Source organism: Dromiciops gliroides, chromosome 3 (genome assembly GCF_019393635.1).
Source record: "Dromiciops gliroides isolate mDroGli1 chromosome 3, mDroGli1.pri, whole genome shotgun sequence".
NCBI classification, from domain to species: domain Eukaryota; kingdom Metazoa; phylum Chordata; class Mammalia; order Microbiotheria; family Microbiotheriidae; genus Dromiciops; species Dromiciops gliroides.
The window spans coordinates 360459953-360483814 of NC_057863.1; the positions used below are offsets into that span (position 1 = coordinate 360459953).

At 39.4% G+C, this 23862-nt stretch overlaps 1 protein-coding gene across 1 annotated transcript in view; it reads right to left on the bottom strand.

Moving 5' to 3' along the window:
• The window catches only part of KIF5C (kinesin family member 5C), a 238666-nt gene that overhangs the window by 214025 nt on the left and 779 nt on the right, over positions 1 to 23862 (bottom strand). The gene's annotated exons all lie outside the window — the stretch shown is intronic.

The window sequence follows — 23862 nt, forward strand, 5'->3', positions numbered from 1 at the left end:
GGTCCCCATTTATAGATAAGGAACTTAAAACTCAGAGGTAAAGTAATTTAGAATCACATCAATTTATATCTGAAATGAATCTTATATAAAGGGAGATTATAAGTAGTCCATGCCCCTCATTAATGATGTGACTTTGTATTTATTCTCCCTTCTCTAAATGTCATTTGCATTTACTGTCCTCTCACAATTAACACTTTATTATCTACTTTCTTGTTCTCCAAATTGTCTGAAATATACATTTTCATACTTTATTATATTAGCTCTGTCTCCCATCTCCATGCCTTTGCATGAGCTGTAGGAATACTCTCCATCCTCACTTCTACCTTTTAGAATTTCTAGTTTCCTTCCATGCTCAGCTCAAATGTTACTTTTTTCTATAGGAGGCCTTTCCTTGTCTCCTCAGCTGCTGGTGCTTTCTTCTCCAAAGTTATATTGTAACTATTTGTATTCGTCTTGTATATATCTATGCATATGGATATGTTGTCTACCCCACTGGCATGCAAGCAAAGGACAAAGGCCATTTCATCTTTGTCCCCAGAGCGCAGCAGCGTCTGGCACGTATTTGGTGGTTGATTGTTGATTGATAGTAAAACTGGCTAAAACCATAAGTTGCAAAAAATTCACTCATCTGTGTTGGCAAAGGGAATTCTTCACCAAGAGCTTCTTCCCCATGAAATCAGAGATCTGGCAAATAAATTACAAATAATTGGATGGATGGATGGATGGATGGATGGATGGATGGATGGATGGATGGATGGATGGATGGATAGATAGATAGATAGATAGATAGATAGATAGATAGATAGATAGATAGATAGATAGATAGATGGATAGGTGGATAGATAGATAGATAGATAGATAGATAGATAGATAGATAGATAGATAGATAGATAGATAGATAGATAGATAGATGGATGGATGGATGGATGGATGGATGGATGGATGGATGGATGGATGGATGGATGGATGGATGGATGGATGGATGGATGGATGGATGGATGGATAGATAGATAGATAGATAGATAGATAGATAGATAGATAGATAGATAGATGGATAGATGGATAGATGGATAGATGGATAGATGGATAGATGGATGGATGGATGGATGGATGGATGGATAGATAGATAGATAGATAGATAGATAGATAGATAGATAGATAGATAGATAGATAGATAGATGAATAATTAGCATCATCATATAATGCTACTGTGAATAATACTTCCTACCTCACTAATGGACATATAGTGGCAGAAGAGTTCTGAGAGCACAGAAGCATATTAATTATCTTAGGTGGTCTATACAGCAGCGTGTTCAGAACAATAAAAACTTCTGGATCTCTGTACGATTAGTGTAATTGCTCAAGCTACAATCATAATGTTTTGGGGGATTTTTTAACCATCTTTCTACTTCCTCAGGGTCACAGCCTCAAACTTATTCTTCCTCTCCCTCACCCACAATATATGCAATCAGTTGTTAAGTCTTGTCAGTTCTACCATGACAACAGCACTCTCTCTGTCTCTCTCTCCCTCCCCTTCTCTCTCCCTCTCTTTTCTTTCTCCTTCTCTTTCCCACCCCAAACACATCACCTTAGTAGTTCAGGCCCTCTTCACTTCCCACTTGGGTTATAATACCCTCTTAATTGCTCTCCCTGCTTCTGGTCACTTCCCTCTCTCTAGTGCATCCTCCACATAGCTACAAATAAATATTCCTAAAATGGAAATCTAATCCTGTTACTCCCTTGTTCAAAAAATTTCAGTGGTTCCTTATTCTTTCTAGGACAAAAATGCAAATTTTCCATATGGATTTTAAAGCCCTTCCCCTATTGAGCTCCAACCTATATTTCTGCCTTGTTTCACATTACTTTCCACCACCCACAACTTCACATTCCAACCAATCCAACCTACTTGCTACACCCTGACTCAGCATTCTATTTCCTGCTCTTCAGGTCCTTGTACAGGTTGTCCTCCATGCCTGGAATTCATTCTGTCCTTTGGATCTTAAAATTATCTGGTCTGAAGTTTTACACTGACATTATGCCACATGAAAAAATTTTTGTCTCTGTTTTAAAATGAGCTTAAGGAAGTATCTTTTTTAAAGGCATCTTCTTTTTTGTTTGAGAAATGTTTTTGGATTACTATCTCCTATAAAAAAAGAAATAAAAGCAAGTGAGAAAAATTACCTTCATTCCTAACCATTCTTTATCAAAAACAATTCTGACCTTGTTTTAAGGTTCAGCTCAGGTGTCACCTGCTATGAGAAGCATTTCTTGATCCCCTTAATTATTAGTGCTTTCTCCCTCTCCAAATTATTTTAAATTCTTTATTTGTATACACCTATTCCCCCTATTCCTTCAGGATAGGGACATTCTTTTTATTTTGGCTTTATATCCCCAGTACCTAGCATATGGTACTGCTTAATGAATGCTGAATTATAAATGTGATATTTAATCCATGAGCAAGGATTTATCCAGGCTTTAACAGAATTAAAACCAAAATAAACTTTTTTTTTCTTTTTGTTCTGCCAGGATTTGTCAACCCCATCTTCCTGGTACAAAAAGAAGAAAAGTTAAGTACTAATGCACAGAAGTATAGCTAGAAGCCAGGTAAATAAAGGAGGAAAAACAGAGAAAGAGGAGAAGTAAAGGAGGCAGTAAGAATACAAATGTTTTCCATCTACCACCATAAAGAGAAAGACTTGATCCTGCATGATTCATCCAGAGATAAGAATAAAAAGCTTTCATAACTCCAATTTTTCTCTTAAATAAATGAAATGTTAGCTTGGGGATTAAGGCAAAAATTCTGTGTATGAAAAAATAAAACCTTTTTGGTGGGAAATAGCAACTTATATTCAAAGAAGACTTTTACTTGTGATGAAAAAATGTATTCTGGCCTCTTATGAAACTTTAAATTCATAAAAGGATCTTAGGAGGAGCCAACTTGTAACACTGGGAACTTTTGGTCAACTCTTACAGTACTTCATCCCATGGATTTCTTTTTTTTTTTTCTTTTCTGTTCCTCAATCAATTGATCAAGAAACATTTATTTTTTATTGCTAACTATGTGCCAGGAACAATACTAGGGATACAGAAAGAGGCAAAAGACAATCCCTGCCGTAATGGGGGAGATGGTAACATGCAAACAAATATATACAAAGCAAGTTATATACAAGATAAATAGGAAACAACCAGGAAAGGCATTAGAATCAAGTGGGATTGAACATCGAGGATTTTAGTTGGGACTTATAGGAGGAAGTTAGGGAAGTCAGTAGGTGAAGCACTGGAAGAAGAAAATTCCAGACATGGAGGATAACCAGAATAAATTTCAGGATCTATGAGACAGAGTGTCCTCAGAGTTTGAATATCCCATTTGCAGAACAAGCAGAGCTCCAATGTCACTGGATCAGAGTATGTAGTGGGAAGTCAGGTATAAGAAGATTGTAAAGGGGGGGTGGGTGGAGGGGAGTGGTTATGAAGAGCTTTGAATGCCAGAGTATTTTGTGTTTGATCATGGAAGCAATAGGGAGCCATTAGAGTTTACTGAGTAGGATCCATTCTTTAGAAAAAAAAAATTGTTGTTTTTTGTTCTTCATTCTTGAAGAGATCCATGATATTGAGGTGATGTCATGACTTGGAGTGAACTGGATTTAAGTGAGGGAGGGTTGTGCAGTCAGCAGCCACACTCTCTCCTCCAGAGCATCTGGGTCCAGTGGCAAGATATATACATCAGAACAACTGGAGATCACTTTAGAGGCTGAATGGAAGGATGTATTGGAGTGGTGAGAGACGAGGCAGGATATTATAATAGTCCAGGCTTGAGGTGATGAGAGTCTACAGCAGAGTAGTAGCAGTGTCAGAGGTGAGAAGGGGACATGTTCAAAAGATTTTGCAAAGCTGAGATTGATAGACCTTAGCAACAGATTGGAAATAAAGGATGAGAAAAAGTGAGGAACCCAGAAGTCCTAGGTTGCGAATCTGAATGACTGGGGAAATGGTGTTGCCCTCCTACCAATAACGGGGAAGACAGGAGGGAAGTTAGGAGGGAAGTTAAGGGGGAAAGATTATGAGTTCTATTTTGGATATATTGAATTTGAGATGTCTACTGGACATCTAGTTCAAGATGTCTGAAAGGCAGTTGGAGATGCAAGACTGGAGGTCAGCAGAGTTTCTGGGACAGGCTAAATAGAATAGAGAAATATCAACATAGACACAGTAATTAAATTCATGGGAGTTGATGCAATCAAGCAAGTGAGGTAGTATGGAGAGAAAAGAAAAGAGAGCCTAGGACAAACCCCTGAGGGAAACCTAGAGTCCGAGGGTGTGATCTGGAAGAGGATCCAGCAAAAGAGACAGAGAAGGTACTTTCAGATAGGTAGGAGAACCAGGAAACTAGGTTTTTGGGAAAGCCTAGAGAGAAGAGAAAGTATCAAAGAAAGTGTGATCCACAGTGGCAAAGGCTTCAGAGAGGTCAGTGACAATGAGGACTGAGAGAAGGCCATTGGATTTGACAACTAAGATCACTGATGACTTTAGAGAGAGCAGTTTCAGTGGAATGATAATGTCAGATTATAAGGGTTTAAGGGGAGAGGGAGAGGTAGTGGAGGCATCTATTATACACAGTCTTTTTTGAGGAGTTTAGCACAAAGGTCAGATGAGATATTGGAACAACAGTGGCAATGGACAGATCAACTGAATAGACATGTTTGTGGGCAGTAGGGAAGGTGCTAGAAGACAGGAAAAGACTGAAAATAAATGATAGAGTAGAGATGAAAGAGAGGTCACTCTGTTGGAGGAGATGGGATGAAATGGGATCACTTGAACAAGTAAAAGGTTTAACTTTCATGAAAAGTAAGGCCATTTTATCATGCAAGACAGGGGTGAAGGAAGAGACAGTGGCAGAAGGCATCTGAGAGAAAGCTGAGGAAGAGGAGAGAAGAGGGAGTTCACAGTGAATGGCCTCAATTTTTTCTGTAAAATAGGAGCCAACCTTCTCAGCTGAGAGAGTGGGGGAAGACAGAGCCATGGGAGATTCGAGGATGGATGAAAAGGTTTAGAAAAGCCACCATGGAGAGTGGGGTAATGTGTTGAGATAAAGGAGGTATAGTAGGATTTCCTAGCAGCAATGAGGGCCCAGATGAGGTTGAATCACATAAATTTGTGGTGGACCCAGTCAGACCAGTTGCAAGATTTTCTCCATCTTAATTCAGCAGCATGTGTATAGGACTGAAAGCAGTGAATGGTGGGAGTGATCCAAGATGGAGGCTTGACTGGGCATAATTGGCAATTTGGGAGGAGGACTGTGTAGAATTGAAACTCTCTCATCTTTTCTGACTCTCTCTCCCATCTCATCTTCCACTTCTTTATTCTATTTCTTTGACCTTTTTAAATGCCCTTTCCCCCTTTTCTCTGCCTTGGACCTGTTGGTAGGCATTATCTAGGACTATAGAGCTTGCTGATTTATGGACTATGCTATATAGACCCTCTTTCTACTCCTTTCCCCCATAAAAGCAGGGAGGAATAATTCCTGTACTATATTATCTTGCATCTGGGAACAGAACCAGACCTCCTCAGAGAGCAACCAAACATGTATCTTTGGTCCTATAAGGTAATCTCTAATTTTTGCATTTTTTCTGGGAAGTAGAGATGGAAAAAGGAGAGCAGAGATGGTTGAAACAATGATCTACCACTCTGGAAAAGATGCCTAATGAGATAGCATTCTGGGAAGCTTCCTGGCCTGCTTTGTGAAGGGAGCCCATCCCTATTTAGAATTTTTGTAGTAAAACATTTCCAAGTCTTTTATTATTACTCAGCATAATCATGGTACATATCTCAGCAAGAATATCCCTTTGCCCCTTCCCCCTCATTTTACAAACCAGCTAAGTAAAACAAGGTATCCAAAGTCATGCCCTAAGGCAGTGCAAAGTAAAATATGCTTAATAGAAAAACAAACAAAAACAAAAAACCAAGAGTATGAAGCTATGGGACAGCAACCTGACACAGACAGAAGTAGAGCTATAGACTGTGGAAAACCCAAGTTCAGTTACTACCTCTGACACCCACTGATTGTATTACCTGGACAGCATCCACAGGTAAGTCTCAAATACTGAGTTCTACTGTTGTTCTATATGGGTGAACAAAGTTTCCATACTAGGAGGAATTTCTAATACTAATGCAATCACAGGTTTAGATAATATGATAATAAAGAAAACAATGAGATAATAAGGCTGTAAAGGGACTTTCTAGGTTTGGTATCAGTACCAGAAGAATTGGAGAGGGGGATAGTAGGAATGAATGGATGGAGGAGGCATAGGTGTGGTGGCAGTGAATACTTTACCTAATGATATAAATCAAAAGTGGTTAGAATCGTGGAATATTAGACCTGAAAAGGATCTTAGAAGTCACCTAGTCTAGCTTCCTCATTTTACAGATGAAGTAATGAAGGCCAAGAGATCTGAAGCAACTTCCCTTCCCAAGTTAGTCAGTCGGTGGTAGAGTTGCATGGGGAGTGCAGATCTCCAGCCTCTCAGTGTAGACACTACATCCCAATGACATCACTACCTTTGTGTGGCATAATAGTGTTTGGGGATGTGGCATGAGATCACCTGAATGAACATCCCCTGCTAGATTCACAAAGGGGTCATTTAACAGTTGCCTGCCTGAGGATGTGATGTAGGCTCCGCCTCCCTCTGAAAATCCAACCCTATGTTGTCCCTTCCACACTGTGTCCATGGAAACATCCCCACCCACCAGACAGCATCTATACAAACAAGCAGAAACAACACTCCTATGTAACTGATAAATCAGATCACAAAAAAATTAACCTATTAACCCCAAATATCACATAAATTGGAGAAAAAGGCAAGAAAACAAAGCAAAACAACACACCAAAACATCTGAAGATGAATCCTAGGCTGGTTCCATTCCTTGTCTACAAGTTATCCACCCAAATGACTAATCTTTTTTTTTTCCTTTCAAAAATCATTTTGCTCACTTTGCTCAGGAATGGGAGAGAGGCAATGAGTTTGAACATTGTGTGCAATATCGGATTATTTTGATGTATTGCTTGGTTGTGCTGGTTTTCCCTCTACTCCATTTTTCTCTTTTTTATTATTTGTTATGGGAGGGGCAGAGACATGGGGGAAAATTCAGGTTATATAAAAACAAAAAATATCTACACAAACTTTTAAAAAAATCAGATCACTGACATGCACAATGATTGTTGTGTCCAAGGAATGTAATGGTACATTACTATACCACAAGAAATGATGATTATACTAAAGACACACAAAAAAATGGAAGACTAAATGAATTAATGTGAACTAATTGAACCAGGAAAATAAAATACACAATGACTATAACAATATAAATGGAAAAAACAACCAAAACAAAATCAAAACAAAGCAAAGCTTTGTGATTATAATAACCAAGTTTGGCCTTAAAGAAAAGAACTGAAAATGTACCTTGATACCATCTTTGCAGAAGTGGGGAACATTGCCTATACTGATATACTTGATTGAGTATATTTAGCATATTTATATTTATATAGTATATCTTTATATTGTATAGTATATCTTTATATAGTATATTTATCTTTATTTAGTATATTTATATAGTATTTTATTCTTATATAGTATATATTATTTTAGTATAATTATTTAGTTTTGCTGAACTGCTATTTTTCCCATTTTTATTCTTTGATAGAAGGAATGACTCTGAGAAGGGAAGGAAAAAGGAATATATTCAGAATAAATATGATGCAAAAACAAAAGATATCCATTTTTTAAATTTAACATCAATTCACTGCCCACTAAGGCAATAAAAAATATAGCCAAGGTGCTAGGGGTAGGGAGAAAGGGGGAGGAATGGAAATGAGAACTCAGACACAGAACCTCCTCCCAAAAATAAAGACCTTCCACCTCCAACAGGAAGGCAGGCTTTCCAAAAGAGAAATCCCTCCTCCCAGGACAAAGAATAGCAGTAACCTGTTTCTAGCAGCAAAGTAGTTGGTTTCCTTGGATTTCAAAAACAAAGCGGCAGGCTCCCCACTGCAGTATCCCATTTAATGGAATACTTCTATTCTGCAGTGTGGAAGAAACCTCATTATAAGGCCTAGGAGTTGCGACAGAATCCATTTCCAGTAGAAGGGGTTAGTCATTCACCTTGCATTAGCAGAAAGATGGCAACAGAAGGTAAGCGGCAGATTTGCAATCACCAAGGAGCTTCTTGCCTTGAAATTAAAAACAGCATGGGGACACAGCTACAACATATCCCAGCCTGGTTTTAGGAAGGAGCCAGCAACTGCTAGACAGAAGGAGCAAGACATAAGGAGAAGATGGAAGGCCTTCAGTCAAAGACCTGCTTTTAGAATTGATCGATTTGTAGCCTTTTAGAGAAAAATCAGACAGCAGGGAAGGCACAGGGACATTTTCAAAAGACAATATGTGTGTCACTTTTCAGTACTGTGAATGTCAAATTCACTAATTCACAAATTCACTTCAAACAAATTACTAATCTGATGCTGCAAATTGCTTGGACTTGATTGCATGTAGCTCAGATGGGATACTTTCACCTAACAGCTCTCAGTAGGAATCCTGTATGGAAAAATTAGCAAGTGGAGGAGGGTGAGTCCAGAGAGGGAGGGCCCGTGGATGTCCTCAATCACAGACCCAGACCGGGTTTTCTTGTTCTTTTAAATCTTAATAAACTGTGAAATTCACAACAATTTATTAAACTACAACAAAAGACTGCAGCTAAAAATGCTTATTTTTTTTACAAGTCGACTAAAAGCATACATATCTTCTCATCGTTTTTTTCCCTTGCCCAGCTCCTATCTTTCTCTTTTTCTACCCTGACCTTTAGATTTGGTCTACTTCCTCAGAAGTCTTTGTTTATTCTTCTTTTGTGAAATGTATATTCTTATCTGAATTATACTTATTTGCACATTTGTCAGTCAAACCTGGATTTCAAATTCCTCAAGGTCAGGAGCTCTATCTCACTAATATATGTGTCACCCCTAGAATATGCATTTGACAATGTCTTATTCATAGTAGTTATTTAACAAATGCTGACTAAACAAATGAAAAGGATACAACAAAATGACATCATCTAAATATTGGAGTGAATCTGAAGATAAAAATGCTTAAGGATGCTTCTCTATGAAATGGCACCTTTTGCAACATATAAAAGATGTCTTTTTATCTGCAGTTTCCCATTAATGTGCTATATGACACTTGGGATTTTTAAAAATTATTTTTGTAGCTTGTTGTTTCTTTGTCATTAAATAGGCTTAAACCAGTATTTAAAATAATACAATTTCCATTTTTTTTTTGGTCAGGAAATGTCCTTGGATTAATATATCCTCCAAAATAAGAAAGGAAAAAGAAAGGAAGGAAGGAAAGAAGAAAAACCCTTCATTTCTACCAAACAATTCCATAGAAAAATGCAATTAAGCAAAAACATTAGCTCCCAAGTGTAATTGATTGTTCTGGGCTAGCATTACATCTGGGGGTGGGTTTTTTTTTAAATACTCCTACAGATAATTAGTAGGTCGTTTTCCTTAATTGTAAAAGGAACTCGATTTCATTAACAGGGTACACATTTCCCTCCCAAATCTTACTTTTTACAAACACTACATAAATGATCGTCTCAAAGAATGTCCCAGGCTTTCAGTATAAGAATTAGAAGCTATATATTCGAGTTCAAGGGAAAAAATAAATATACTTAGAAGTATTAGGTGTCAGCCACACAACACAGGGAGAAACTCACACCTCACTTCCTTAGAGAATAGAGTAGCCTACTTTTTACTCATGAGACACACTGAGACCCGTAAATAGGAGAAGTATTATCCTGTGTAGGGGAAAATAACAAAAGGAAAATACTATTTGTCTTAAAATAATCACTCTTTAACTATCAGTATAAGAATAGTCTATCTAGGTTCATGGGTATAAGGTCTTATTATCACCATCATTATTGTTTCCCTACAATCAAGACCCTTAGAAGATCTACTATTTAAAAAAAAAAAACATTTTAATGAGCTTTTTCTCCACCTCACTTTCAACTAATGAATAAAAAAAAAAAGAAGTTGAGGGAAATAAAGAAAAGAGCAGAGTATATTTTGCTCTTTGGAAATTAAAATAAAGTCCTCTTCAAGACATAGATCATATGAAATGCTGCCTTTTCTATAAATTCTTTTGGCTTATTTTCAAATGACAAAGTATACCACCCTTCTATCATGGAAGGGTTTGGAGTACATGAAATGATAAGCTTACACAGAAATATCTCAAAGTACAGTACAGACAGTCTGCAACTCAGGGAAGGGCTACATTCAAAATATTTAGTAGTGTTATGGGCCTAGCATACCCCAGAAGTTCTCTGGGGTAAATCAAAGAACCTTCTCCTTGAGAAACTAAACCAAAGGGCAGACACACCTAAAGAGATAAATGGCACTGGATTGGGACTGAGTTAGCTCCAGAACCACCACCCTTCATTCCAGTCTCCCCTACCCCTCAGGGGGATAAGGCTGCTGCCTTTGTGGCATGAGGGGGAGAGAGATGGCTTGAGAGATCCAAAGCCACCCCTCACCCAACTCCCCCCAGCCACCACCAGTGGGGGATGATCCTCACCCAATAAGGGAACTTTCCACAGTCAGATGATCACCCCCATCAGTCCTCTTTAAAAGTATTTGCCTGGGGCAGCTAGGTGGCACAGTGGATAGAGCACCGGCCCTGGTGTCAGGAGTACCTGAGTTCAAATCTGGCCTCAGACACTTAACACTTACTAGCTGTGTGACCCTGGGCAAGTCACTTAACCCCAACTGCCTCACTAAAAAAAAAAAAAAGTATTTGCCTGTCTCCTGCTTGAGGAGAGAGATATCTCAGAGCCATGCTCTGTGCCATGCCATGAGGAGAAGTCCAAGGATTCTTCTCTTGGTTTCCTTTCCCTAGTACCCTAAATAAACTATTGTTTTATTCTAATTGGATTTATGTGCAAGAGGGTGTAATTCTTTAAAGAGAAATTCCTAAGGACTCCTATCCCAAACCCACCACAAATTTCCCCATAACAGTAGGAAGCCATTTGTTTGGGACTCTATATATTTCCTATTAAAAACTATGTCAAATGTGGTGCTTAGGTTCCCATACTAGCCAAAAAATCCCTATTTGACCCATAATGCACTTCAAGTATTTTACTAATAGTATTTCGGAACCTAAAGACCATATATAATAATAATAACAACAAAAATAGCTAACATTTATCTAGCATTTTAAAGTTTGTAAATTGCTTATACTATTCTCTCATTTAATTTCCACAATAATCCTATGAGGTAGGTGCTCTTATTATCCCCATTTTACATATGAGGAAATTGAGGCTGTGAAAGGTAAGGTGATTTACACAGGTTATGCACTTGTAAGTAGCTTAGGTTCCAAGAACATTACTCTATTTGGGGGGGGGGGAACATTAAGGGTACCAACTTCATGGGATTATATATTTAGAACTGGAATAATTCTTAGAGGTCATCTAATCTAAACTCCTCATTTAACAGAAGCAGAAACCACAGCCGAGAGATGTTAAGTAACTTTGGTAGTAAGTAGGTTAGGAGTCAAGAACATTATGTCCTCTCTTCTCTACAGTAAGAGGAATAATTTTCCATTTCCCCCATCTTTCCCACCAGCAGAGAGGTAGGGGGAAATTTACTCTCTAAATCAAAGCTTCTTAAACTGGAGGGTCCCAAATGGGGTCACATAACTGAAGGTGGGAGGTCATGAAAAATTTGTCAGTAAATGTTAGTTTTGTATACCTATTTTATATGCCTACATAACCAGGGTCGTGTAAAAATTTCTCAGGTGGAAAGAGGTTGAGAGTGGAAAAAGCTTAAGAAGCCCTGCTCTAGGGGCAACTAGGTGGCACAGAGGATAGAGCACTGGCCCTTGGAGTCAGGAGGACCTGAGTTCAAATCCAGCCTCAGACACTTAACACTTACTGGCTGTGTGACCCTGGGCAAGTCACTTAACCCCAATTGCCTCACAAAAAAAAAAAAAAGCCCTGCTCTAAGCCACGAAGTGATGCCTCTAAAGTAGGAGAGGATGTGAGAATGTGGAGAAGGGAAAGAGATGGTGAGCTAGAACCTCCAGGCATTTAGGCAGGCTTCCCATCACATCCTTTCTTTTTATGTGAGGACCTTAGAGATTACACAATTGCTTTCCTTTCTGCTAGAACGGAATGGAAAATTGAAGCATCTGAGACTAAGGTTTGGTTTTTTGGGGTTTTGTTGTTGTTGTTGTTGTTTTTATTCTAGTAATAATCACAAACAGATGGGAGGGTAGGTTCAAAGGTTTCTCTCCTTTGCTGATGCACTTATTTTTTTAAATGTTATTGAGAAAGCTGCACCAAAGTATGACTTGGGACCATTGGGTACACAAAGGACAAGAGAAAGACTTATCTACATTTTAGAGGAAAGGAAGATTCAGAGTCTCCCAGTAATTTGGTCAAAAGAACAGGAGCTTGACAGCAAGAAGAGGATTGAACCTCAGTAGGGAAATCGCTGAGGGGCTGAGGGTAGTGCTGGATGAGAACAGGATGAAAGGGAGCTTGGAATCTGAACATCTCAGCAATCTCAGATCCCACCCCAGACTGGTTCTGAGCTGAGATCAGAAGAAGGGGAGGGGAAGAGAGAGGAAAAAGGAGGAATGTTGAATTCTAGGAGCAAGCTGAAGAGAAGGAATGAACGTAGAGACAGTGAGAACTTTGAGCAAAAACAATAAGAGGAATTCTGATGAGGTTTAGTTTTTTGTTTTGTTTATTTTTAATAAATGAGTGGCATGTAATCAATCAATTAACATCTATCAAGCACCATGTTGTTAGACACTGTGTTAGGTAATAGAGATGCAAAATATACGTACGTACACATATAAAATAAATACAGAAAAACAGTATAGGAACACAGAAGTACAGAAATACATAAATAAACAATTGTAGAGGGGAAGACACCAGCAAGTGATGTTTAGGAAAGACCTTGCATAGAAAGTGACATGAGCTGAGGGAAGTAGTAGGTGAGCCAACCTACGCTACATTTTGATTAGTACAGTACCAACCAAATATGAAGTGATGCTAAGATAGCAGGTCAGAACATAAACCAATTGCTGCAGATTCCTAACATTTACATAAGCCAAGTGAAGCAGCAGCAACAGGAAAAGCCATTAAGGTGCTTTATATAGCTTTTCTAGAAGACCTCCCCAGCACCTGCTCTATGTTATCAGTAGGGATAGCTGAGACGTGACTATTGTAAGGGGAGGCATGTTAGGAATCTTGATTAGCAATGATCACTCAGCATGTGTTTCTACAGCAACAAATCATACCACATTAGATGAATCTATCACAGCAAAGCCTCCCCTTTGTTTCAAGGTCGATATGTACATTTGTCTCCTTGCATGCTGTAGCTGGTAAGGCAGTGGGAGGGAGGGTGCAAGAAAGGAATTCTCTCTAGGGAGTTTTCAGAGGTGGTTATTTCTATCCCTGTTCATTACCCTAAAGCATACATATGAGCCATCCACCATTAACACAAAGCAGAGAAAGCTTCCAACTACCATTCATTCTGTCTTCTCTTTTGACTAAGATGCTTAGTCTCTCCCTCCCCCCTCACCTCTCTCTCTCTCTCCCTCTCTCTCAGTCACTCTCTGCTATTCATGAGAGATTGAGTTTTTGATCATCAGCTAGTCGTTACATGCACCAGCAGGGTACCAAATGAGACAAAAGGAAGCCTTTAAGAGTTGCCAAAGGCTTACCACCAAAGTGGAAAAGCCACATTGATCCTATAGATCTCTGCATTATTTATGTAAAGGGGAGTGAATGCTATAAATAGTGACTCATTAATTACCCCAATACCAGGATTTTTCCCCTTCAAATGTATTTAGGTATAACTTGTTAAATTTCTAGAAGTTGGTCCTATTCTAGCCCCCCTTCCCAGTTATTACATGGATAGTAGGAAAGGGTAAGAGAAAAAAAATAGACAGTGAAAAACCTCAAAGCCAAACTGTTTCAAGATGACAGTCACCTTTAAATCACTGCCTCTGAAGCCCAAGGAATACCAGTGATAGCCACAGAGATAAGGCTTTGGGAATATTCAGTGTTACCCATCATGTTCTCAGCCTTTTTAGCCACCATCAACATATATAGAATACAGGGACAGTGGCACCCAATAGGAGGCTACAGTGGTCCCATGTATGCCAAAATATTTGTAGCAGTTATTTTTTAGGGAAGCAAAGTACTGTAAAAATAAATAAATAGATTAGATAAATAAACATTTGATTTGAACTAAACATTAACTAAACCAACAGTGGAGCAAGAATGAAATAAAGGATTACTGTCATAACTAATGACAAATATGAATGATTCAGAAAAGCAAGGGAAGACTTACACAAACTGGTAGAGAGTGAAGTAAGTAGAACCAGAAAAACAATATACCCAATGACAATAGAAATGGAAGAGAGAAAAAAGAAAAAAGGAATGCTGTTTATTTATAATGACCCAGTTTAAACTCAGAGAAGAGTTGATAAAATGAACCTTCCATCACTTCGTTGCAGAAGTGAGGAACTATGGGGTGGGAGTACTACACATACAATTGGACACAGTCAATATATTGGTTAGTTTTGCTGAACTGCTTTTTTCTCTTTCTTTTTTTAATCTATGACAGCAGGGGTGCCTCTATAGTGAGGGGAGAGAAATATACTTGGAAATGAATGTGATCTAAAAACAAAAGATAATAATAAAAATAAGGTAAAAAATTTAAAGACATTTGTAACATTTGGGGTAAGGAGTTCCTTTCTTAATTTAACAAATAATGTTAAAGTGTTTGCTATGTTCACAGTGCTGTGGTGGATGTATAAGACATGTCCACTATTCTCAAAGATCTTATTATATGGTAGAGAAGGCATATAAACATTAACTGTAATACAGTGGTATGTGTAAATGCCATTTGAATAAGTAATGCCGAAGAGTCACTTGAGTGATAGAAGGCAATATTGCACAGTGGCAAGAGCACTGGCTCTGGAATCAGAGGACCTAGGTTCAAATCCTGACCAAAGCATACATAATATGTGGCCTTAGATAAGTCACTAAACTTCACTTTGCCTTGATTTTCTGATCTGTAAAATGATATAACTGAACTAGATAATTGCTAAAGTACTTCTAGCTCTGGATCCATTATCCCTTGATAAGTGAAGTTTCCATGGAAGAGAAAAACCTTGATAGATAGGACTTCAGAAAGTATAAATGGGATATTCTGTGGAGATAGGGGGAAAATGGGGGAAAGTGGGGAAAGTAGAAGGAATATTCAGTTATCAGTAAATCATCCAGTTTACTTGACCAAAAGGAGTTCATGTAGAGCACTGGTAAGAAATAAGAAAAAGCAGACTGGGACTAGGCAAGTGTCCATCTGTATATCCTATTTCACATTCATTCATTCATTCATTCTTTCACCCACATACTCACTCACTCATGCACTGACACTCCACCCTAGTTTCCCTCTATGTTCCTTTCTCTTTGACCAAAAAACATTAATGGGAAATGAGAACACTACATCACTACACACCAAAATTCCCAAGTATCACAACAGACTAGAAAAATAGCACTTCACATAAAACATGCCCAAAATACCAGCACAATGAGAAATTTGCTAATTGCCTGGTAGTCTAAAGGTTTACCAAGGTAACCCAATAAGGAAATCCCTCTCTAATCAATCCAAGGTCTAGGAATATGTCTTTTGAGAGGGCTAAGCAATAACCCCACCCCCCCCAAAATGATCTGGGGCTGACCCTCCAAACACTATTCCCAAACTAGACACACCTCAGGAGTTCCATGGAGACCTTTACTCAGATATCTGGTATAACAGATTCCCAGAAGAGCAAGCTAAGCTCTCAGCTGGTGAGAGCCACCAATAAGCTTTGATTTTCAGAACACTGCCCACCAAAGTAAAGAGTTCTTTATTATTAAATAACCAAGAGACAAGGAAAGGGAGCATGGGAAACCAAGAAACCTTAATCAGAACATTTGTGTATAATAGAGAGAAGACCTCTCTCTTCTAAGCTGTCTTTATTTGCATAGACCCCTAAAATATTAAGGCACAATCTTTGTGAAGAGCAAAGTGGACAGAATCTTGAATTTTTCTGTGGCTATTGGAACAGCCTTGCCAAGCCTGAAAAATACTGTTGGCTAACTGAATAAACCACACCCTGACACTGACAGAACAATAAGGGGGAGGGGGAGGAAACCACATCAAGTCCACAATTCTTCTCTGTCATGTCTGGGAAACTAACTTACCAAACCTAACATACAGAATCCATTAAATGGGCACACTTGTCAAATAGTTGTAATCATGCAGTGCCTTATTTTTATATTTGTTCCCACAACAAACCATCCCCTCTCCAATTAGTTTTTGCAAAGGGTTTTCATAAGTAGTGAACTGCAGAAATCTGTATTTCAAAATCCTTCACATTGATCTCTCATCAGGTCCCTTCTTTATAAAGCTTAACATTCACTGATGAAAAGACCCTCAGGTTTTCTGACCAACAGCTAAGAACTATGGAATAGAACATATGTTTTTGATTGCTTATATGCTCCTCATGAAATCTGTTCTCATTAAAGAAAGTGAGAATGTTTAGCCTAGAGAATAAAAGACTTGGGATAGGGAGAGAAAAGGAAAAATAACTATATTTAATAATAATCTTTATTAATAATATTTTAGTATATTTAGTAATAAATATCTTTATATTTAAAGTGTCATCATGTGGAATAAGAATTAGACATCCTTCTTGGATGCAAAAAAGCAGAAGTAGGATCAATGGGCAGAAATTATAGGGAGTATAAAGGAAGAAGTTTCTAACAATTACAACCATCTACGATTAGAATAGCTTTCAGTGGGAGGCAGCGAACTCCCCATCACTGAGGATCTACTGGTAGAGGTTAGATTCAGGAACAGAGAAAAGGGGCTTCATACCTATAGAAAGATTGGACTAGGGGGCAGCTAGGTGGCACAGTAGATAAAGCACTGGCCCTGGATTCAGGACTACCTGAGTTCAAATCTGACCTCAGACACTTGACACTTACTAGCTGTTGTGACCCTGGGCAAGTCACTTAACCCCCATAGCCCCACAAAAAAGAAAGATAGAAAAGGAAGGAAGGAAGGAAGGAAGGAAGGAAGGAAGGAAGGAAGGAAGGAAGGAAGGAAGGAAGGAAGGAAGGAAGGAAGGAAGGAAGGAAGGAAGGAAGGAAGGAAGGAAGGAAGGAAGGAAGGAAGGAAGGAAGATTGGACTAAAAGACCTCTGGAAGTCCCTTTCAGCTCTAAGATTCTGTTATCTAAGAAAAAATAAAAAGGGATTATGTTTGGGAGCTCTCAACAGTCAGAAACTGGAGGGGACTGATTACTTTTAAAATTTGAAAGAAATGAGATAAAATCAGAGCTTCAGTATAAGGGAGAGCTAGTTTTAAAATTAGGAAATGAAGAATTTGGGGTGTTTTAAATGAGATAAAAGGAGAAAGAAATCTGAAAACTAGGCAACAGATGTTTATACAAAATTTTTAAAAAGGAATTCAGACCAAAGAGAAAAAACATTCTCTATTACTTTATTTTAAATAGAAGGAAATCTAGACATGGAGAACTTTTTCCCATTCTAAAAAGGGAAAAAGAATCCAACAAAGAAAAACAGTTGGAAACAGAACAAAAATTTCAGTGAATCTAAGTATTTTAGGGAAATACAATAATCAAATGTTGATGAAGATCTGGCTTCCTGCAGTGAACAAAGATCAAAATCCATCAACTTAGGAAGTCTCCACAAAGCCCTAATGCACAATGTGGACAATTAATACAGTCGCTTTCTTCAGTAATGTCAAAGACTCAGGAGTAGATATGAACATGATGTGTTGAGAGAACAGTGAGTAGACCAATCTGGTTGGAAGAGAGGGCTATAGTATAAGATAAGGAAATAAGGAAGACTTGGATTGGCAAAGACAGTCATGAAAATGAGGGTAATGACAAGGACAAATCAGAATTGAAGAGCTATGCCCAATTTTTAGATAGATATTTGTATGTATGCATTTACATACAAATATATTGTTGGGGGGGAGGAAGAGAAAATAGGAAAGAGACAGAGACAGAATACAATTATATTCCCATTTTGGCTTTCAAAGGGCATACTTAGAAAAAGGAATCAAACTATGATTGGCTAGAACTTGTGTACTCATTTAGAAAAGGTGGTTAAATGGATACCTCAAACATTTTTTGCTTAAAACAGTATTTCTAGCTTTTTAACAAAGAAGACTAGAACCCTTGAAAATAGTCACAAGGACTAACATTTTTCTTTCTTTTTTTTTTCAAGAGTTAAACCTCCACCAGAATGGTAACTTATTCTGAAACCTGACCACTCTCCTTCCCCATCCTATCTCTCCCATTCCACCACGAATGAAAGCCATCACACACTGACCTATGTTCCCAGTAAATGGCACACCAGCTCTAAAGATTAAATATGGCCAGCCACAGGTCATTTTTGAATTGACCTTTTGCACAGACCTGGACTCATTCTCCCACAAAACAAAGGAGGTAGTCTTTGCTAAGCTAAGCTTTTTTAAAATGACTAATGAAAACAGTATATAAACTCTTGTCCTGTTCAATTGGAAAGAACTAAAAGCATGAGAAATCTATTTCAAAGACCATTGCTAGGAACAGTGCAAGACAATGTGCTGTCACTAGTAAATAATATTTTTAAGAGCCAACAGTGAGGGTCTGAAGTGATAGATGACTCAGCAGCATTTTTAACAATGATGTATCGCTAAATACTCAGGTAATTGAATTTTATCAAATATTTTTCTCTTCATCCTCTACTCCCACTTCACTCCCAATTTTATTATCTTGGGGGGGGGGGCAGGGCAATGAGGGTTGAGTGACTTGTCCAGGGTCACACTGCTAGTTAAGTGTCAAGTGTCTGAGGCCAGATTTCAACTCAGGTCCTCCTGATTCCAGGGCCTTTTACAGAAGTAAAAGCCAAGGTTCAGATATGTCTACAAGATTAGTAACCCCCCGCCCCCCCAAAAAAAACCACTTTGAAAGGATGAAAATTTCTGGAATCCATTAGTGAGCTTTATTAAGAGTCTGTCTAAGGTGCAAAGCACTGTATTAGGCACAGGAGTACATGAAAAAGTAGGGTGAACATTTTTTAAAGTTAGTACAATACAGAGAGTGTTTGGGGATTTCAAAGGAGGGAAAGATCACTTTGGCCTGGGGTCAAAAGATCACAGATTTAGAGCTATAAATGATTTTACAAGGTAGTCAAATTCAACCTTCTCATTTTATAGATGGCAACTTGTCTAGGATCACATGGGTAGTAAATATCAAAGGCAGGATTTGAACCCACATCTTCCTGAGTCCATGTCCAGCAACCTATATACTATACCATTTATAGTTATAGAAGGCTTCACAAAAGAAGTGACTTTAAGGCAGAAATTATTTGTCCACCACCTCATTCTACAGATAAGGAAAAAAACAGTCCCATAAATGTGACATACCCAGGGTCATACTGCCCGTAGGATGGACAGAAGTACATCCTATATTTCCTGACTCATAATCCAGGGCTCCTTGCCCCACAATTCTTTAAAGAATGGGGGTTTCCTTAGAGGAGAAAGGCAGAGATGACATATGCAAAATCTTTCTGTACTATTTGTTAGCCTACACTTCCCTGAAGTCAAAAGAAGAAGAAAAAACCTTCAACTTTGGGATGCAATTATAGAAATAGATAACACACCCCTGGGGTTCTGAATTTGGAGCACTGCTCATTCAGCTGTATTTCAATTACTCTCTTTTGTTCCTCAGTAACAACCAGCATTATTTGGTAGTTGTAGTTCCTGTGTCATCCCTCCCCTCCCTTCCTTCTCATTGCACCCCCTTGCCACCCTCTCTCTCTCTCTCTCTCTCTCTCTCACACACACACACACACACACACACACACACACACACACACACACACCCCCATGGCCACTATCACCACTCCAGAAAAACAAAGGAGTGAGTCTCCAGACAGGAGGCTTCCTCACGCCTGCTTAGATGCTGAGTCGTTGTCTGCTAGCTGTAAAGGAATTCAGCTGCAATCCAGGGATCTACTAGGCATATAAAGTGTGTCTACAGCCTGCCAGGCCTTTAATTTCCTTTAATTGCACAAAATGAATTGAGTTGTGGGAAGGGTTCCAGTATAACAAACCATTCCCTGACCCTTAAGACAACAAGAACCTCCTACCCCACCCCCTTTCTCCCACCTCCAATGAAGTATTTACTGCCAGAAGTACAGTCATTAGTGACCAGAATTTAATAAGTACCAAAACTTTGGTTTATAGAGGGCCAGTCCTTTTTAAAAAGCATTATGACAGACCATTGTACATCGCAGTATAGAGTCCAGCACAGTAGAACCATAGTGTCATATAGGCCTGAAGGAAACTAAGGCTAATCCAACCCACTAGTTCTAAAAAATGGGGAAAGCTGAGGCCCAGAAAGGACAAGTGACCTGTCTAAGGTCACACTGCTACTTAGTGGCACCTTGCATATAATACTCAATAAATAAGTGTGCTTGACTTGGCTTTCACTTATGAAACAACCCAGAATTTAGACTTTTTGATTAAGATGGTCTAGAGATGACTTGAACCTTATTCATTATTCAGGATGTGTAGTAAGTCATTCCAAGTAGATTAGTCAAGAATTCCAGAAGTTTATTCAAATACTCCTCTTCCTCTATAGGGGTTACCTGTTTGTCCCCCTTTTCACCTCCCCCATTTACAAAGCAGATATAAGGATCCCTTTAAAGAATAGGTAATAAGGGCCGGAATTTGGTTCAGAGAGATCTATGTTCCAATCCTTCCTCTGTCACTTACCACACAACTGGGGCAGGGGAGTCAATTCAACTCTGAGTCTCAGTTTGTTCATTTATAAATTGACAACTCAGTTTTGTTACAGATTTGTCTTAAGTATCAAATGAAATAATGTACATAAAGTATTTTGCAAGCTTATGTATTTCAGTGATTATAATCAGTTATTGTCACTCCCCTCCATCCTGAGTACCTTCTGACTTATTAAAATTAATGCAGATTGACCTATTTGCATTACTAAGCACATGATGATCCATTGAGTGATCTGACACTAAAATATTTATTTTATCTCCCAAAATATCTAAAATATCTCCAGACCAAAAGTGAAAGGGTCAGTCCAAGACCAAACTATTTCAAGAAGAAACATAACTCCATTCTTAATTATTTCACTAAGTTTGTTATAGAGGGAATAGTTTATAGCTGTGTTGAATAAAGAACTGGGCTTGGAATCAGACCTCAGTTTGAATCTGGATCCCACCACAAATTATCTGTGTAACCCTGGGAAAATAAGTCATTTATCCTTCCAAAAAAGAAAAATTTTGATTCAATTAGACCTATCCAAAAGGAAAATGAACTGCCATGGTAAGTGAGTTTTTTATGCCTGGAAATCTTCAAAGGTAAAATGGATACTCACTTGCCTGGGCAATTGTAGAGAAGACTCCAGCTGAGATATGGCTAGGACTGTATTGTATAATTGTTAAACAAAGGCAGCATGGTTTAACAATAATTTGTATATTGCTTTAAGGTTTGCAAAATAACTTTACAGACATCATGTTATGTGATCCAAGCTACAAACTCTGTGAGGTCAGTACTATGGGTTTATGTTATTGTCTTCATTTTACAGATGAGGAAAATAAGGTTCAGAGATATTATGAGAATTGCCTAAGGTCACACACTTAGCCCTGAAGGGAGGATACATACTCAGAGCTCTCCTAATTTTAAGTGTGGCACTCCTTCCCCTACAGGGTTGCTTTTCCATAGTTTATTAGAAAGAACACTGGAGTTATTGGGGACTTGTGTTCCAGCTGTGACCCCAGTTATTTGACTATAGGTAAGTAAATTATTTTCTCAGCAAGTTAGTTTCTTCTTATTTATTTAAAATATGTTCAATGATGCTTGTACTACATACCTCTCACAGGATTCCAGTAAGGAAGGCACTTTGTAAACAACAACAACGATACATAAATGCCAGCTTTAATTTTGTAGCAGAGGTAGAAACTTAAGGGACGACAAGTTTGGTACACTTGCCAAAGGAATATTAAAAACCACAACAACCGAGGATTACTGAAGAATATCTCTGCTCCAACAATTCTAATCAATATTTGATAAACATTTATTTTCCCCTGCAAATAAAGACTAAAATATCTTTTCCCGACCTGCTCCAAGCCAGCTAAGCTCTAGGAAAGAATGTTCAGCCACAGATTATTTCCCAGGAGGGTCACACAGTTTTATGAGTAGTTTGAAAAGGAGGGGGAGAAGAATAAATAGGGACAGAAGTCAAGACTCTGTCCTGTTTCGAGCCCCGTCTCCGTCTTCCCGAAAGTATAAAGAGAGCCTATCCCGTAAGTAAGAAACACATGAAGATATCCCCAGCCCTACTTGCAGGGACTGCGGTACAGAAAGCCTTCATGTCTGTAGGGGATGGAGCAACATAGCCACCATCTCAAATTTACTCCTCTGGTTCCCGGGAAATGACAATGACAGCCACCTTCCTCGTGCCCCTCTGTATATTGTTGTTACCTGCCAATCACTTGACCTAAATACATCATCAATTTCGGGGGGGGGGGGGGGAGGTGCAGGGAAGATACCTGTGTGTGTGGTGGGGGAGGGAGAGTCGGAAAGACAGAGCATGCTCAGTGATCAGGATGACATCAGCTTAATCAATTCTGGGAAGCTGCACCAGCAATCTAGAGAAAGCTGCCAAGAACATGTCAATGGGGACGGGGAGGTTAGATCAATTCCAGTCCCTTCCCTATGAGTACAAAGGGAGCAGAATCAGCCGGGGGAACAAGCCGTGTAGGAATGGGTGGAGGGAGAGGACGATGCACACGCGAATGGCACAACGAGTTCTCTTTCATCCCTTGGACCAAAATTAGTCATACCATCATCTCCTTCTCCCAGAAGTCAGGACTCTTGGAAGAGTGAGATATCTAATTTGAAGAGGGGAGAAAGGAGAAGACTCCGAGCAGAAAGTAACTTCTGCACTTTTCAGTTGGGGCGGGGTTCCACCCTCGTCACCTCTAGCTTCCTTTCTCTAACAGCTCACCATAGAAACCTTCCCTTCTACACTCGGGGCACACCCCTGGGCTTCGGGAATAAAGAAAAAGGGGGAAATCGGGAAGGCGGGAGGAGGAGGGATGGGGAACGTGCACTATCCTCCCTCAATCCTCTCCCTTCCCCGCCTCCCAGCAGCAGAGGGACCACCCCTTGGCCGAGGGGAGGAGTGGGGGAGAGACACCTGACCTTCCCGGCTGCGCCTCCGGCACTACCTCAGTGCAGCTCCTCTGCTCGCCCTGCTGTGATCAAGGTGAAAGGCAGTAGGGGAGCCACGTTTTACACCGAGGATGGGATTTCAGATCCGCTACCCATTTGTGTCCCTCTATTTTCTTCTGCCTGGAGAAGTGCTAACTAATACATACATGCCAGCATGAGAATAAACGGGGGAGGGAGGGGAGGACGGGGAGGATACTTATTTTTTTCAAAAGGGGGGACGGGGGAGGACAAGTAAATACCAGTCCGCCCATCCCCCTCCAACACTTGTACACAGAGTCCATACAGCCAGCTCTGGGCAGGGGAACAATGGGGTCCAGCTTTGGCCCCCTCTGTACTTCCCCTGAGCGCCCCCCACCCCCACGCGGGGAACAATGGCGATGGCAAGAGCAGCTCCCCGCCTCCCCACCTCCATCCCTCCCAACCCTGCCCCTGGGGGCTGGGGAGGGAACAATGAAGCTGGCGGGGGCTAAGGGGGGT